This window comes from Saimiri boliviensis, chromosome 9, assembly GCF_048565385.1.
Source record: "Saimiri boliviensis isolate mSaiBol1 chromosome 9, mSaiBol1.pri, whole genome shotgun sequence".
NCBI lineage: Eukaryota > Metazoa > Chordata > Mammalia > Primates > Cebidae > Saimiri > Saimiri boliviensis.
Genome location: NC_133457.1, coordinates 116232758 through 116251476, shown reverse-complemented (window position 1 = coordinate 116251476; position 18719 = coordinate 116232758).

Here is an 18719-nt window from a genome sequence, read left to right as displayed (position 1 = left end):
AGCTAACACCTTTTAGTCCTAGCTCGATTTTTATTACGTGCTATTGTTGCTTTTGTTTAGGACATGCTTTTATTGTAAAGTGCTCTTGGGTGAACGTTGATTGATTGTGTAAAGGGGCGTGGAAGAAGAAATCAAGGTACATGGTGTTGTTTTGTTTTGTTTTTGTTTGTTTATCACACATGGATGCTTGCATGGCCACTCACCTGTGGCTCAATCAAGGCACCAAATGCTAATAAGCTCCTAGATATAGACAATAGCTCTTTGTTTGCCAAGATGGCTGGTACTCTTGGCTTTGCTGCAACACGAGGGCATACTGCCTTGCTTCTGGCACATTGGCAGGGGTACAGAGAACATGTTCTTCATGGAAAGGGACTCATAAATGGACAATTGCTCAGGTAACAAAACTAGGAAGAGCTCATTTGGCTTGTGGGAAATGCTTAAAAGTTTCATGATCAGAAAGATATCACTCTGTCAGATAATCTCCTCTGGATGAGATGACTTGCCATTTTATTTGAGTGTTCGATGAATCACTGCATCTTTGTTCCTTGTGTTGTCTTCACCACAAAGAACAAAGTGGCCAAAAGCTTGTGCCTGCAGTGCTGCAATCAGGAAATGCTGCTCCATTCTAATCCTTTCTTCTGTTCCTTTTTTTGAGTCTTTTATTTCTACACCTCTTTGGCTCTAGGTCTTGTTTGGCAGGTAGTGAGAACTAAGGGTTCTCTTGGAAGACAATACACTGAAGAGCATTCGAGGATTTGTTTTTCTTTATATATAAATGGCTTTGTCATTCTGTCTTAAATCATGAATGCATAAACTAGCTGCCAAGAACAGCTCAAATGGCTGCATCAAGGACCCTGAAATAATAGGCCTGCTCCACCCACCTCTGCAAGGGAGATCGCATGCGGCGTGTCCTGACCAGCACACACAGAGCCGTGAGTTAACCTAAGACCTTTTTCACATTGTTATGGCCTGAGGGTGCTATACGTGTTTTCATAAATAAATGCTGCTCTTCCGTAAGCCTCCACCTTTCCTGAAATCACTTAAACCTTGGGCATCTCCTGGATGACAATTGTTTGTTCATTTTCTCATGCATTCAACCCATGTTTAGGTGCTCATGTAAGTGCTTGAGGTGAGTAATAAATAGGACAGGCACTGTTCTGGCAGTCACAGAACTTAGATTCTATTAGGAATGACAGAGAGAAAACCAACAAAAAAAGTAAGAAAATGTCAGACAGTGAAATGAAGAAATGAACTAAGGTGCTGTGATTGAGTGCAGGTTAGAAGTGGTGCAGTCACAGAGGGTTTCCAAGAGGAAGTGACACCTGAGCTGAGAATGAATGCTGGAGTGCCAGTCATGTTACAGTCAGGGAAGCACATTTCAGGCGATGGGGATGGCAGGTTTAAGGACTGTGTGTCAAGAACAAGCTTGGGCAGGAAGCAGTCCAGTGTGACAAAATGGCATTGAACTACAGGAAAGATAAGAATTGAATCGGAGCAGCCAGCAAGAACCAGCTCATGCGAAGGCATTTGAACCTAAGCTGCGTCCCCAGACTTGCCTGGCCTGCCTTTGTTGCTTGTTTGTTTGTTTTGTTTCTGGAGTAAGTTGCATACATCACTCCACTTTCAGGACACTAAGAAATACCACTGTAATATAAGCAGTGATGTTCTGGGGCATGAATAGATTGCTCAATGTTGATTGATGTGTAAAATGTACCTTTGCTACACCAAGGGACACATATACTTATGGCAAAGTCTGTCAGTTGCAACGAGGGAGTATAAAGGATGTCCACTGCCGTGTGTAGCGGAGTACAACTTACAGCGATAATAAGAGAGGACCCTTCCCCCTTCTCCCTGCCTTGATTGAGGGTGTGCAGCCTGGAGCTGTGGCCACCATCTTATAATCAAACCTGGGAAGAGGAAGACCATCTCAGAGACTCTGACTTCAGTGCCAGATATCCTTGAGTCTATGAGCCACGGTCCATCAACCATTTACCTCCAGACTTCTTGTTACGTGAGAGGTGAAAATCTGACTTTCAAAAATAATGTGGTAAGTTAGAGGCTTAAAATAGAGTTAAGCTTGTGAAAAGGAGAGTGTCTACTGAAAATCTGAGAACTTCGTCTCATGAGTTTATAAGAGAACTCCACCAGGGGAGCAAGCTGTTCTACCCATGAGTGGCACAGTGCCAAGGTGGCAGGGGAGGTTGAATAACAATAACAGAGAGAGGCATGGTGTACTGGCATGGTGATAATCAAGAGGTAATTATTAACTGTGTATTTTATCATGGTCTTGAGTCCTTTATTCCTCTCAAGAATGCAGTCACTTTTTAAGGAACTGAAAGCATTAAAAAACGTTTTTTAAAAGGCGAGAGACACTGATATATCCAGTAAACAAAGAGGAAAGACCCTTCTGAAACAGCAAAATTTTAACCTGTGGGCAGCATCACGACACCTGTTATTGATCATGAAGATCCTGCTGTTTGGAATCTCAGTCCAGACATGAAGGACAAGTTATTTATCCTGCCCACTCCTAAATGACACCAGTGTCTGCTCCTGGTTCAGGTTCCCTGGCTTCATTATCGGCATGCTCCTTCCAGTTTCCAAAGCTTACTCTCTTTCTCTAGTTACCTCTCAGGCTTCACATTTTTATTAAATAACATAGTAAGGTTGGCCAAAGATTATGAGTTTCAAACATGTTTGTGTGTGTAGGGGGTTGTATAGGCAGAAGCTGGCTTTCTTCAAGTTAAATTTTGTGTAGAAACCCACTGGGTGAAAGAGAGGAAAGTGGGACTGTTACAGTTGAAACACAGGTCCAGTCCCACAGGCCCGATCCGCCTTGCTCTATGCACCATTCCCGAAGACAGTGCACTTGGGAATGGAAGCAACACCTGATCCACAGGGCTTTAAATGAAGGAATAAAAATGCTCAGAAAACACCCACAAGAGGGATGACATGGAAACACACCTGGAAACGCACAGGTGGGGAAGGTATCTGGTTAAACGTGGATTAAGAACTATTTGTTAAGAGTCAAGGTCTTTAGTGTTCATTACCCTAACTTTATTCTCATTAATGAATGGTGATTAAGAGCTGGTGTTTGGTCCCAGAAGGCCTGTGTCTACCTCTACACTTGCCAGTGATGCCACATTCGGCCACAGGACCCTCTCTGAGCATTAGTTCCTTATCTGTAAGATGGGGATGATCCTCAAGGATATACAGAGAATTTAAATGATTTGTCCAAGGTCATTCATGAGCACAGGGCTCTGAGTTTCAAACCCTAAATATTGCAAGTTGTTAAGTCCACTACTCTTTTTTTTTTTCTAATCAACAAGAACACCTTGCTGGAGGTTTACAAATGATTTGGGGGGAAAATGAAGGAAGAAAGGAAGAAAAGAAGGAAACAGCACAGAAAAAAAAGGAAGGAAGGAAGGAAGGAAGAAAAGGAGGGAGGAGGGAGGAAGAAAGAAAGGGAGGGAGGTGCAAAGAAAGGAAAAAAGATTTTGCAACTATAGGTAAGTAGACAGTCATGCACCACCTAAAATAATCTGGACTTTGTTCAAAATTTCCATTACTAGTCATTCATTCAATTAAAGCAGCCATTTCCTTCCTTTTCCTAAAAAGAGTATTTTTCTGATTTTGACAAATTTTTATGACTAACAACAGGTAAGTGCTGAGAAATTGAGCAATCTGCAATAGAATGGACAGGGCAGCAGCTTCAAAATTTACAAAATAGTTGATGATGATCACATGGTACATCCTTGACTTGTGGGTGGGACAGCGTGGATTCAACCAGAAAGTCCTCATTGCTGAATGGTTGCTGACGGGGTAGACACAGCGTTCCAGCTACTAGACATGTACCTCCTATGTGGGTGGGCACACAAGACAGCTGACTATGGTCATGTTCACGAACTTTTGATGTCCATGAATTAATCAGATTAATTGCATCAGAGAGGAAGGTCTGAAAAGGATATGGGAATGGGAAGGATATAAGGCAGGAAGGTCAAGATATAGTTCAACCACAGAGGACCATGAGCCAGGAGTCTGGACTGTGTTTGAGGCTGGAAGAAACCTTACATTTTCCCCCTTTGCTCTTGAAAGGAGAGATTGGTAGTCTACCCTTCCTCAGCCACTCACACCTGAACTCTTGTCTGACACAAGCTGTTATTGTCATCACAATAAACCAACTCGTTTTCACCAGTTTTCCTACATGGAAGAGCCTCAGTGAAATTGGGGGACCTTGCAATCCCTCTCCTTAATGAAAACAGCCCAGAAGCAGTCACTTAACAAAACGCTTACCAAGGGAAGAAGTCAACACCAATTATCTGGCATCTTGTGTTTTCATTCTAAAGGAGTGTGGCTCACTTCACTTTTAAAAGTAATTTTAATGAATTATCTCCCCAAATACTAGAATCTTACTTTTCAAAGTTTGTTTTGGAAGAGATAAGCCTCCAACAAGTAATTCTTGATATTATTAATATTTCTATATTCATATACATCTGATAACAGGATAAGTACCTTTTTTATTGGAAGAAATATTATGTTAAAACTGGAGCTCATATCTGGCTGACTTCGGTGGGATGACCAAAAATAGAAATTGGCTTACGTATCCTTCCATTTTTAGGGGAGGTGAAGATATGCATTTAGACACTTGATTTTCTTAGCTTAGGGAGCACCGTAGGCTAAACTGCTTTGGCCCTGAGGGACTCTTTGCTATTGGCAGCCCTGGGCAGTGAAAGGTTTTTAAAATTCATTTCTGATATTCAGTCGACATGGATTTTTTTAAGTGTTTAAAATTGTACTGGGTCGCTACCTCGGCCCTCAAAGAATTCTGCTCTTGCTGGTTCCTGGTTCTTGCTCCTCCTTCTCATGTTACCCTAACTTCACATTGAGTCCCATTTCCAAGTTGGATATTTGTCTCTATGCAGGGAAGAAATGCATGAGAAATGTGCAAAGAGGGAAAGCCAAGAGCACCTGTAGTGTTCTGGAGGTAGCTGCACACTGACATCCCTTCACACCCAGTGGCCTCTTGTGAAAGAGCAGGCAATGCTTTGCCGTAGGAGACAAAGTCCAGCCAAAGAGAGGCAGTGTACTTGCTGATGGGTAATGTACAGGAGGGGGCGTGATTGAGTAATGCAGTCACCTGGATTATGCACAATTCTGCGCAGAGTGAGGACAAGATGCAAGCCATGGCTGTGTTTTTCATTTGCAGCTTCACGTTGGTGCTGACATCCTTACAAAGGGAAGGATAACGAGCAGACTGCACTTCCTCTCCCAACCCAGCCTTCTGAGTCCTAAACGAAGCAGGTACGACCAGGTATCTCCTAGAAACTAAAATGCTTCACGCTGTTATGAAAAGGCACTTCAGGTTTCAGAAAAAAATGTGTTCCTAGGCTAGCAAATTTGCAATTAGGGTAATGATGGGAAAAGAATGTGCCTTTTGCTCAAAGAAAAAGCATCCTGAAGGGTCTAGTGAAAAACTTGTTGGATGAGGAGCTTATAAAAAGTTGAGTTTCTCTTCCTGGCTCTGCAATGTAATAGCTGTGTGACCTTAAGCAAATCACTTGGCTCTTCCGAATCTCTCTTATACGCCTGTAAAAGGGCAATGATGATTGTTGTTCTGCCAAATTGCAGGGTCCTTATGAGGATTGAGTAAGTTTATATATAGGAAACGCATGTGAGTCAAAAAGCATTATACCAACACAATATATTATAACCAGGCTATATTTCATTTGTTTTTCACTGTTAAAGTTATAATTCCTCCAAAAGGAAGAGAGCGACGACCTGAGAGCACGTATTTCCCTTGCAAAGGAAAGATGGGGAACATTCATCCACTAAAGCTTCTGTCTGATCATCTTCAACCTGAAACCATGCACCTCAACAGCAGGACAATGATTTAGGGAACAACTCAGTTTTAGAGGCCAATGCGTGTGAAAGCTGCTTAGCAAATGGGGATGCCATCACCCCTGAAGTGGTTGGCAGTTGGAGGTTTCCTGAACATCAAACACAAATCACTTAGGTATGTGAGACATTTATGATATAGGACCATAAATAATGAACAGAGATTGCTAGTAAAATATAGGTGAGACCCTTACTAATTTCCATACACAGAAGGGAAATTTCTCTGTGAGGACAGGCATGGAAGATGCAGAATAATGAAGAGTTGGTGTGTGTGTGGATCTACACGCATGTAGTCAGCCCTCTACATGCCTGGGATCTGCACCTGTAGGTCCAGCCAACCCGAAATCAAATATTCTAAAAAGGATTGTGTCTGTACTGAACATGAACAGACCTTTAAAAAAATTGTCATTATTCCCTTCACAATATATTATAACAACTATTTACACAGCATTTATATTGTATTTGTATTATAAGTAATGTGGGAATCATTTAAGGTATATGGGAGGATGTGCTTAGGTTACATGAAAATACTACACCATTTCTATCAAGGGCTTGAACATCCTCAGATTCTGGTATCTGAGGGAAGTCCTGGAACCAATCCTCCATAGATACCTAGGAATCTGTATATTGCATAATATCTTTGCAGATGGTATATATATCTCTCCAACATATTATGTGTTTTGTTTGTTTTAACATTTGCCAGATACTAAGTGAAAAGCAGGCAGAAATCAGCAATGCATCCGGCTTCTGTTGAGGGATATTCAGAGGAATGGTTTTTATATTTTCATGAAGAAATTACAGTTGAATATTTAAAACCTGGTATTTCAGTTTATCTGGTTTGACTCTCATCTAACCAACTAACTAATGTAAGCACGGATTTTGTAAAACTCACTTAACAAATCATCTTAATTGGTAGCAAGAAAGTGATGGCTATTGAAATACTGGCATTTCTATGTGCATAGCTGATGTTTTTATGAGGATAAGAGGGAGAGAAGAGTCACATTTCAAAGACGCTTCTGCTAAAATAAACTAACCCAGAAGAATGAATTGTGGGATACTCAACAGCTCTCAGCCTTATGTGTATTCTACCTATGTTTTTCTGTTCAGCAAGTGAATGTCTCCAGGCTGGTGGGGGCAATGTGAAGATGAACCTGATATCTCCAATTTTCTCAAAGAACATTTATTCATCTTCCTGGAATCCACTCATCGCCAGTTCTTTTCGATATACCAGCATCATTAATAGTGTCTAATGTCATGGACAACTGCCTTCCACCAGCTTTGGGTCTTCCCACCCAAGAACCAATGCCTTCTTTCTCTGTGATTCTGCTCTCCACTGACCCTCATGGGCAACAGTGGGTATTTCAGCAGCTATAGTTTCAACATCTATTGATTAATCACGTGATATAAGCCAGACACAGTTTTGGGCATCAAGATACAAGAATGAACAAGACAACCCCAAATCCCTGCTCCTGTGGAGCTGCTGTTTTCTCACGGAGGGTGGGGATTAGGGAAGAATGAGGGATTTTTTTTTTCCCTTAGAATGAGGGGTATTAAACACAAAAGCAGACGCGGAGGGATAGCATTAGAAGAAGTATCTAATGTAGATGATGGGGTGATGGATGCAGCAAACTACCATGGCACATCTGTACCTATATAACAAACCTGCATGTTCTGCACACGTACCCCACAACTTAAAGTATAATCATAACAAAAAAGAAATGTTAAGATTATGTGATAGGGAGTGACTGGCCGGCCAGGGATAGCCTCTTCAGGACTGGGACATTTATGGGAGTTGAGATGTGAATCATGAAAAGAATCCAGCAATGCCAGGATCACATGGCAACATGTTTCATGCGAAAACAGCCAGCATGAAGGCTGGGGGCTGGGCACAAGACCGGCTCAGGTCAAGGGACAGAAAAAAAAGCCAACAGGGCTGAAAAATAATAAGGAAGAGGAGAGAGGTGTGAGGTTCAGCAGGAAAGATCTGAAGGACTGGGTCAGACAGGGTTCTTCAGGACATGGAAAAGAATTAGAATTTTTTAAATGAATGCAATGAGAAGACAATGGAGAATTTTTTTTTTTTGAGACGGAGTTTCACTCTTGTTAACCCAGGCTGGAGTGCAATGGCATGATCTCGGCTCACCGCAACCTCCGCCTCCTGGGTTCAGGCAATTCTCCTGCCTCAGCCTCCTGAGTAGCTGGGATTACAGGCACACGCCACCATGCCCAGCTAATTTTTTGTATTTTTAGTAGAGATGGGGTTTCACCATGTTGACCAGGCTGGTCTCGATCTCTTGACCTCGTGATCCACCCGCCTCGGCCTCCCAAAGTGCTGGGATTACAGGCTTGAGCCACCGCGCCCGGCCGACAATGGAGAATTTTAATCATGAGAGTAACATAGTCTGTTTTGCATTTGAAAACTAACGTTGTGGCTATTACACAGCAAATGAAAGGGCCCTTCCCCAGTCAGTCCCCTGGCTGCCGTTGATCAAAATAGACGTGGCCATCTTACCCAGTGTGTTTTTTGTCACTGTGGAATTTGGATTTAGGACAAAAGGTCTATGTTTATTCAAGTGGCCTCATCATAGGGCCAATAGTGTAACATACATAGCTAGGGGGTTGAGGCAGCCATGTTGTGCTAAGGGCACTGAGGAGAAGATGGCGGCCTGCTTGATTTTTCTTTTTTCTGAGGCTCAGGTGACTGCTTGTCCTCATATCACTCCACCAGACTGTCAGGAGCTAAGCTGAGCTCGAGAGAGCTGAGCTGCCAGGTGTCAGGGTAGCTGATTAAGACAACAAGCCAGCCGAGATGAACAGTGAAGGCTTTAATCATTTACTGCAATGTATGCACAAGAGACTAAACGAGAGAAAGCGCTGACTCCCCACCATTCCATTTACCCCAGGGCACCAGCCTCGTTTAGGGTCTGGATCAGCACAGAAGCCAGGGGATTGTCTGCAGCTGAGGGAGCCCTAAACAAAAGACTCCCGCCATCAAATGGACCTGGAGCTGGGGGGTGGGGAGAAGGAAGGGCTATGAGTGTGAAAGTACTGAGCGCTGAGTCAGAGTGGAGAAAAATGTCTCCAAGGCTCCCCGCTTCTTGTTGATAAGGTGACTGTAAGGGTTATCGTGGAGTTTAAAACGAGGAAACTGAGGCCAGCATAAGAAGATAAAATGCCAATTTATTAAGCTCCTGGGTGACGTTCCCTGGTCCAGGAGAAAGAGGCCAGGGAAGTCACACCTGACTCTTCTGGGCCTGGGAGTGAAGGTGTTTGATTGGTTGCGGGGAAACAGGGTGTGGTAGGGGCAGGCTGCTATTGGTAGGTAGGTGGGATTTTCCAACGGCGGGCTAGGTGCTGAGTGCAGAGCTTAGTGCAGAGAGGTTTTCCAAGGCGGGCTAGGTGCCGAGTGCAGAAGTGGGCATGTCCGAGCTCCTGGCGAGGCAGCCAGCCTTATAGCAACCCCTGCAGAGGTGTCTAAGAAAGGCCTCTGCAGATGGCCTGTAGTAAAGAGGTCTCCAAATAGAGTTACCTGGGCTGGGAATGTGGATGTAGATAAGAGCAAGGCTGACTGGGGGGACTCAGTGCTTGACTGCAACTCCCCTCAGAGACTCAATGCATTGGCTGGGCCCCATGTCTGCAGTGGGGAGAACAGTTTCTCCCCACATGATCTGGCAGGTAAACTCTGGTGCAGCCAGTGCTCGACTTATGACCAGTATTGGTTCCGACAGATCAGTCATAACACGATTTGGTCATAACACGATTTGGTCATAAGTCGAGTAGGCTATATGTACAGTGTTCTTTCTTTATCTTTTAAAATCGTCGACACGGTCGAGTGTAATAACTGTCGTACGCCCAGCTGGGCAATGTTTGCGCTGCCAGATGTGGAGCAGTCGTGGCTAGCGATTGTGGTCGTAAAGTTGAATGGTCGTAGGTTGCATAGGTCGTAAGTCAATCCATACCTGTATTAATAATGGCCTATGGCCAGATGTGAAAGACACACATAGGTTTAGGGCTAGGAACTAGACTTGTTGAGCAAACAGATGGTGCTAAGTACTTACTATAAACCCATCAACAGTAGAGCTTGAGTAACTTCTGCTGCTTGCAACTGGCACTCTGACTAATGAAATTTAAAATGAACCCCAAATGAGTTAGAGTCAAATAATGAGAGGATGGGGGAAGTGATCACAACATAGGTATGGACTCTAGAAAAATGAGTAGCACTACCCGTAAGATGAGGCGCAGAGATGTCTTGCAGGCTGTTTGAATTGGGAAGAAGATTGTGAGCCTGTACAGTATTTCTGGCAATCCAAAGAGCCAAACTGAGGGGCAGAAACTAGAGAACTTGAAATATGACCAGAGTGGTCTATCTCTGAGCTTACCTGTTGGCTTACTCTTTGCCAGAAATTCCTGTTGTACAACAAGAATGATAAGAGGTGGGAAGAGAAGAAAGGTGTGAGAGAAGCCCTCGACTATCTCACCAAACTCATCCCCTCCCTCTGCTTCCTCCTTCACTCTGCTTTGTCCCCACTGGCCTGCTCCCACAAGTTCACACCCCGGGTCCCTTGCATATGCTGTTCCCTTTGACTGACTTGCTCTTCCCTTCAGCCTTTGCTAGACTCATTCACTCAAGCCTCTGCTGAATGTCACCATTTTCAAGAGTGACCTGACCATTCCATCCCAAATGGCAGTTCCATCACTTTTTATTCCCTAGCAGTGGTTTATATTTTTCTTTATAACACTTATCACAACCTGATATTACGATTGATTGCTTTGTTAGTTTTTCTGTCTTCCTGTGCCCACACTTGAATGTAAACTCCACGAGGATAAAGCTCTGTTTGGTTAATAAATCACTGCATCCTCAGAGCCTAGAATAGCACCCAGGAAATATTAGTTGCTCCATAAATATTAATTATATGAATGGATGTAGGAAGAAAGGAAAGAGGAGGGGAGGGAAGAGAAGGGAAAGGAAGGGAGGAATGAAGGAAGGAAGAAGTAAAGGGTGAAGGAGAAGATGGGAAGGGGAAACAAAATATCTTAGACTCTAATTACAGATGCAAAAAATGGATTATAGAAGCCAAACATGTAAAATAGAAAAATCTCTGTGTTTTACATTTAAAGTTAATCTTAGTTTGTTTTATTCATTTGTTTATGAATAAATTCCCCTAATGTTCAGACTGTTTATTTCTCTAATAAATGTTGTCCGAACATCACATTCTGGGGTGATCAGAGAAGGCTAGATCTTAACGGTAAAGATTGTAATGAGAGGACAGTGAGATCAAAAAGAAAAGCTCTGCATAGCAACAGTAAAAGAAACCTCACACATTCGTGTGTCTGAGTGAAGTCGGGCTGAGAAATATTTTTGCTTAGCTATCAAACCTAACAGTGTATTTTCCAGATATGAGAAATGCACAGAGGGGTAAGAGAAAACACCACAGTGGTTGCTGCCATGCATGAGTATGTCTTGGGCTGCTACTGTGGCTTCACCACGTCCCCATCCTGTGCATAGAGGAGGCTGCGTGGTTACCAAGTGGTCCCCTCACTTCCAGGAGGACGTGACATCTAAAACATTTCGCAAATGGTACAGATCTGGAGGCCCTTGCTCTTCCAGGAGTTTTCTCCTTTAGAATCATAGGGAGATCTAGGTACTAAGACAAAGAGGGACCCTTGGGGAATTCAGGAAAGTTGCTCTTTACCAACTGATGTGGAAGTACCTCAGCGTTTTCACAAGTGTACCGCAGTATCTGTGGGAGCCACTGAATATCAGTCCCATCTCTGAATTCAGGTGGAAGGAGGAGGGGAGAAGACGGGTTTGGGGTTCTCCTTTAGCAGGGTGTTGCATTTACTTGGTAAGAACATTCACCCTAGAGACTTATACCCAAATCTCACTGGTCCAAAGCAGGTCACGTGATAACTACTCACTACTTCCTGGGCAGACATCTGTGTTTTCCAACCCTCTGTAAGCCAGAGAGGCAAGGGAAAGAGAGTCATAATTGGATTTTGGAAAGCCAGTTCTCAGTTTCCTCTGCAGCTTATCATTATGGTTTGGGAAGGGCACGATTAAAGGCCAGCTCATCTATCCTAGAGGTGGGCACATTGACAATGAGGATCCCAGAAAGCAAAAAGCCCAACTTAAAGTAATGCATTATGTTTTGAACACTGAATGTTTGACAATACATTTCACGGCTCATTTCCTGCTACTTGTGAACGCTAGTAAACACTCAGAGAGCGAATTCACATTTTTCATGTCAAATATCCTTACAGTTCTCCCCTTCCCCCGCTTGTCAACAGTTAAACAGGCCCCTGTGAGGACAGTCTGTTCACACTATAATCTTCTGCGACACTAAACCTTAATCTGTCTTAAAATTTCTATTGTTTTTCACTAAAAGGTTATTCCAGAAATATTTTATAGAGCACATTCATTTTCTTGGCTGAGAATGAATTTCATAATCAGAGACACTCTAACCAATACTGGATCTCCCTTCCCAGTCCAAATTTAAGAATTTCATGCAGATTACTCATTGCCATCTATCTAACTAATTCAATGTCATTATTTTTCTCTGGTCTAGGCAGAATTTACCCTTCCCTGAAATGAGCTTATCCCATGATAAGATATTAGTGGAGGGAGAACAATGTTGGTGAAGTCAGACTCCCTGAAGCCCACACGTTCCCCTCTCAGGCCTGGAATTAAGGAGCTGTCAGAGTCTTCCAAGAGTTCCATTAGAAGAGAAAAGCTTTTTTTTTTTTTTTTTTTTTTGAGACAGAGTCTCACTCTGTCACCCAGGCTGAAATGCAGTGGAGCGATCTCAGCTCACTGCAACCTCTGCCTCTATTCAAGCAATTCTCCTGCCTCAGTTTACCGAGCAGCTGGGATTACAGGCACACACCATCATGCCCGGTAAAGTTTTGTATATTTAGTAGAGACAGAGTTTCACCATGTTGGCCAGACCGCCCACCTCGGCCTCCCAAAATGCTGGGATTACAGGCATGAGCCACTGCACCCAGCCTATTTTTTTTTTAAGGATTACAACTTGCTATTTAATAAAACAGAGAAGCAGGAAAGAGTTTGACTTAGCAACTAGTGGCCTTCTCTAAATATTTGGTTTTGTCTTTGATTTCATTCCCCTACTCCACTCCTACCCTGTTCTTAGCCTAAATCTCACTTACTACGGAGATTGTGATTTATATGTCCCTTTCTTTCAAAAGCTTTCTCTGTCCCCAAGACTGAGTAAGGAACTTGTCTGAACCTCCTCACCTTCTACTTTCATTTCTAATATCCTAACAAGTATGCATCGTGGTGCATATGCAGCATTGTCCAGTGGAAGCAGACACAAGTCACACATGTAATTTAAGATTCCCTAGTAGCCGTTTACAAAAAGGAAAAATAAACAAGTAAAACTAATTTTAACATATTTTCTTTAATTGAATATCTCCAAAATAATATTATTTTGACATGTAATCAACATGAAAAATACTAACGGCATATTTTACATCCTTTAAGTAATTCCAGTGAATGTTTTATATTTACATATCTCTCAATTCATTTTTTTTTTTTTTTTGAGACGAAGCGTCACTCTTGTTATGCAGGCTGGAGTGCAGTGGTGTGATCTTAGCCCACTGCAATCTCTGCCTCCCAGATTCAAGTGATTCTCCTGCCTCAGCTTCCCAAGTAGCTGAGATTACAGGCATGCACCACCATGCCCGGTTAATTTTTGTATTTTAAGCAAAGACTGGGTTTCACCATGTTGGCCAGGCTGGTCTCAAACTCCTGATCTCAGGCGATCCACCTGCCATGGCTTCCTAAAGTGCTGAGAGTAGAGGTGTGAGCCACTGCACCAGGCCTCATAGCTCTCAGTTCAAACCAGCTGCATTTCAAGTGCTGGATAGCCACATGTGGTGGTAGCAATGGCACATTTCTATACTATTTCGTTGTGCCTATGGGTTTCTTCCCCATTGCACTCAAGGGCAGGGATTATATTTATCTTTCACCACTGTACCCCTAGCACCCAGCATATAGTGGAAGCTTAATAAATGTTTGATGAAAAAATAATTGAACAATCCCATCTCTGCCACTATTTAACCATGTGACTTTGGGTTAGTTGATTTCTCTGGAGCTCCTACCTTATTAAAAAAGAAGGTGTCATATTCCGTGATTGCCAAGGTCTTCATAAATGTAAACATTCTAGGTCACTTAATTCAGTTCCCCCCTCCCTTTCTCTCTCTCACTTAAAGCATCTAAGCAGATGCCCTTGATTTTCATTAACAGTGCTGCAAGGCCAGCGTGTACACACAAATTTACCATGTTCTCCTTTGCCGTATTTTCCCAATCGGTCTTTAGATCTCAGGGACTTTAGGATTATGACACTGTTTCCCTTTTTAAATAGTGTTAATTGTTTTTCTTAGATATAAAAACATCTTCAGTATAGACATTTGGACAATATAACCAAGTAGTTAGAAGATATTATTTATATAGCTACTACAAAAGAGATAAATACAGTTAACATTTACATGTCTAACCTTCTGGTTTTCTTTCCTCTCTATTTACCAATAGCAGTATGTTCATAAATAGGCATTTGATGCTTCTTTTAGCAAAACGAGGGACACGATAGATGCTTTTCTCACATTATCTTTTTTATCTAACAATATTTTGGGAACATACACCTAAGTCATAAAATGGTTTCTTAAAACGTAATTTTCCTGGGTGCAACATAGAGCTTTATATGAATACATGGAGGTGTCCGATGAAGGAGATGAAAGAATAAACCTAGTGGATATCTGTGGAGACATTTTTCCAGATGGAAGGAGGAGCAAGTGCAAAGGCTTGGTGCTGGGAACAAACCCAGTGTGCTGGTGTGGCTCACGCAGGATAAGCAAGGCAGAAAGAGGAGGAAAGTGAGATCAGAACAGCAACGGGAGGCCTGACAGTGCAGCCACTGTGGCCATTTACATGACTTGAGAACTTTCCTCTGAGATGTAAGAGGAGCCCCTATGGGGTTTACAGCATCATGTCTGGTGAGGAGGTGCGTGCTACTGACCTCTACTGAGTAGAGGCCAAGGATGCCGCAAAACATCCTACAATGCCCTCTCACAACAAAGAATTATGTGTACCCAAATGTCAATAGTGCCAGAGTTGAGAAACGTGCTTTATAGGAAAATGAGCAGCAAGCAGGAGACCAGTTAAGAAGTTGCCCCCAACCCCCCAAAAAAGGAGACTCGTGAGGGTGTTTTGGACTCAGCTGAGAGTGGTGGAGGGGAGGATCAGTAGTCAGATTCTACACAGAGTTGAAGATGGAGAGTTTGATGGGTTGCTATGGGTTGGACATGGAGCAGTGGGGAAAGAATGGAAAGAATGGAATCGGTTGACTTTGAGGTTTGGGGCCTGAGCAGTGTAAAGGGTGAAATTGCAATTAACTAAGATACAGCAGAGTTTAAAAGGAAGTTCAGTGAAGAAGATGAGGAGTCTGCATGTTAGGGATCTTAGAACTGGATTTGAGAGTGCTTGAACAGTGGTTGAGAGTAAAAAGTAAAAAAGAAGGAACAGTGAGAATGACTCCAGTTATGTGACCTAAGCAGCTGGTTAAGCTGGTTAAATAGCGGAGTCTAACTGAGAGAGGAAGAGAGTCCAGTTTGTAACTGGAAGACAGCAGGTTCAGCTTTGGACATACTGAGCTGAACTGCCCCTAAAGGTAACGGTCACAGCTATTCTATCTCCTCACCTGTCTCTGAGCATCAGCTAAGCTCATGAAGGAAAACTACCTTGCCAAGTTAAAGTCTCTTACATACAGATATTTTTTTCAAAGTCACAACACTGAATACGGCTTTGAGTTTCTCTATCCAATTTCCTAGAAGACCATAATGTATGTCCTGACACATTCTGCCCTTCAAGAGTCTGATGAGAGTTGACTCTTTGCCCTCAGGGAAAATGCATATTTATTTAGGATGCTTGAAAATTAAGTTTATAGCAATTGAGCTTCCCTTTATTTGGCCTCGGAGCACATTAACATTCTTTGAGTTACACTGTTAAGAACATTTTAAGGGTTATTTTTACATATGTGAAAGGCTTTCAAAGCTAGAGAGCACATAGTATATATCATTCTCATGTAAGACCACCCTAGGTGATTCTGGAATAATTTTCTTATAAGTGGTAGATAGGGCTTATTATTAATTTTTTTTAAGGGACATACTGATAACCCTGTACTAACAAGTCTCTGTATGCCTCATTCCATTTTCTTGCTACAGAATCCTATGATGTATGTTCTGCTATTCTCCCGATTTTTGCAGACAAATAAAGTGAGGCTTAAAGAAAGGAAGTAATGCACTCCAAGACCAGTGGGGAGAAAAAGAATCACAAGATGGGTAAAAAATGGATTGTGACGGGATCTTCAAGATCATTCAGGCTGGGCATGGTGGCTCAAGCCTTTAATGCCAGTACTTTGGGAGGCTGATGCTGGCAGATCACTGGAGCCCAGGAATTTGAGACCAGTGAGGGCAACATAGTGAAATCCTATTTCCACAAAAATTAGCCAGGTATGGTGTCATGACAGTCTCAGCTACCTGTGAGGCTGAGGTGGGAAGATTGATTAAGCCAGGGAGGTCAAGGCTGCAGTGAGCAGTGATTGCACCACTGCACTCCAGCCTCAGTGACAGAACAAGACCCTGTCTCAAAAACAAACATCAAAAAACAAAAAACAAAAAACAAAAAACAAAAAACAAAAAATCATTCATTTGTCACATCCTGTACTTTACAAATAAGTCAGCTGAAGCCCCCGTGAGGTTAAGTGACTTAGCCAAGGTTATGTGGCTAGAAAGCAGAAAACACAATCATGAGCAAGTGTCAGAGACAAAGGATAGAATTCTGCATCCACAAGCAACTCAGCAACAAAGGGCATACACAGAAAAAAGGGAAAGTCAGTCAAGTAATGAGGTCGGAGAGACTGATTCCAGATAAGTAAATCATATAAGGCCTGTCTTTGATGGCCTAGACTATTCTTCACTGCAGTATTTCCCAGACCATATTCTGCAAACACTAGCTTCCTGGGAATTTACTAAGTATTCCATGAAAGCATTCAGTAGTCATGGAAGTTTGGAAAATGCAGAGAATCCCAGGATGTGCAATATGCTATGGACATTATGACTTTCCAAGAGGGAACTAGAATATATAGCAGTTCTTGCAATGTATTTGACAGGTGTATCCATGTTCTCACATAGCTTATGTGAAAGCATTCCTGAGACCACCTGCTTACAAAAAGCTGCTGTGTGGGACAGTTTAAAATGCGGATTAAAATGGGCAATGAGAAAAGATGAGAGTCACTTCAAAAAAAAAAAAAAAAATACGATTTAGCATAAAAATCTGATTGTGTCAGCATTCCCTTTTTTTTTTTTTCCCTCAATTGCTGTACTGTTTCACACTTACTATTTGTAGTAGGTATTTGGTGAGAGGTTGTGTGAAGTGATGGGAAAAAGAGGAAAGGACTCAGTTTCAGAAATTCCTGGGAGGCTCCTATGGAGTCTGATGTTTCTTTGTGTGTTTGCTTGTTTGTTTTTCCCATGTAGATACCACATATGGATTTGAACTCCATTCTGCAATCCACCCACCTAGACCTAGACCCACATTCTGGGGTGCAGAAGGCTACCTTAGCCCAAATGATCACTCTAGGGACACATCACTAGGCCCACCATAGAATCACTTTCAAGGCCTTTGTCAAAGCATTTGTATTTTAATTGGGTGGGTGTGGCGGCTCATGTCTGTAATCCAAGCACTTTGGGAGGCTCAGGTGAGCAGAGTTTGAGACCAGCCTGGCCAACATGGTGAAACTCCATCTCTACCAAAAATACAAAAATTAGCCAGGCATGGTGGTGTGTACCTGTAGTCGCAGCTACTTGGGAGGTGGAGGTTGTAGTGAGCCGAGAGATCATGCCACTGCACTCCAGCCTGGGTGACAGAGAGAGACTCCATCTCAAAGAAAGAAAAAAAAGAAAGAGCATTTTGCCTGGCATTAGAAGGTATAAATCGAAGTCCCAGCTCTGCTGGTTTCTAAAGTCCCTTGAACACTTTTGCATCTTTAAAAACCATGTTTTCCTGTTTCTTTTTACTTCTATTTTAACCCAAATTATCTGTTTGGGATAACAGAATGAAACAATTTGTGTGAACCTGAAAATTCTGATACAGAAACAAAGCATCACTTTTGAAATTATTATCCAGCTGTCTCATCAGCAGAAAGGTTATTTGGTGGGTAAGCTGCAGGTTAAAGAGCATGCGCTGTCAGAGCATGGGGTGATGCTGTCCACAGAATGCAGTGTGAGTTTTGGATTTGGAGACACAGGGACCAAGGCCTGGCTCTGCCAACTCCTCATTTTTCTTAGGTATAAAACAGAAATTTTAATAGAAATTTCTTGATAGACTTGTGGTGAAGTTAAATGAGATATTTCAAGGAAAGTTCTGAGTGAGCATTCAATAAATGTTACCTATTATTCTTAGCATTTGTATTATCACTTTGATACTCAGTAAAAGGATTGAGAGAGACCAGGAGCATTTCAAGAGGCAGTACCTAAGACTAACTGTGCCATTTTTGCCCAAATCTGACTATCATCCTAACACTCAAAGGTCTTTGTTGCAATTTCAAAATAAAACTTGAGGAAAAGGTCAGGCATGGTGGCTCACACCTGTAATCCCAGCAGTTTGGGAGGCCAAAGCGTGAAGATCACTTGAGTCCAGGAGTTCAGGACCAACCTGGGCAATATGGCAAAACCCCATCTTTACAAAAAATACAAAAATTAGCCAGATATGGTGGCACATGCCTTTAGTCCCAGCTTGCTTGGGAGGCTGAGGC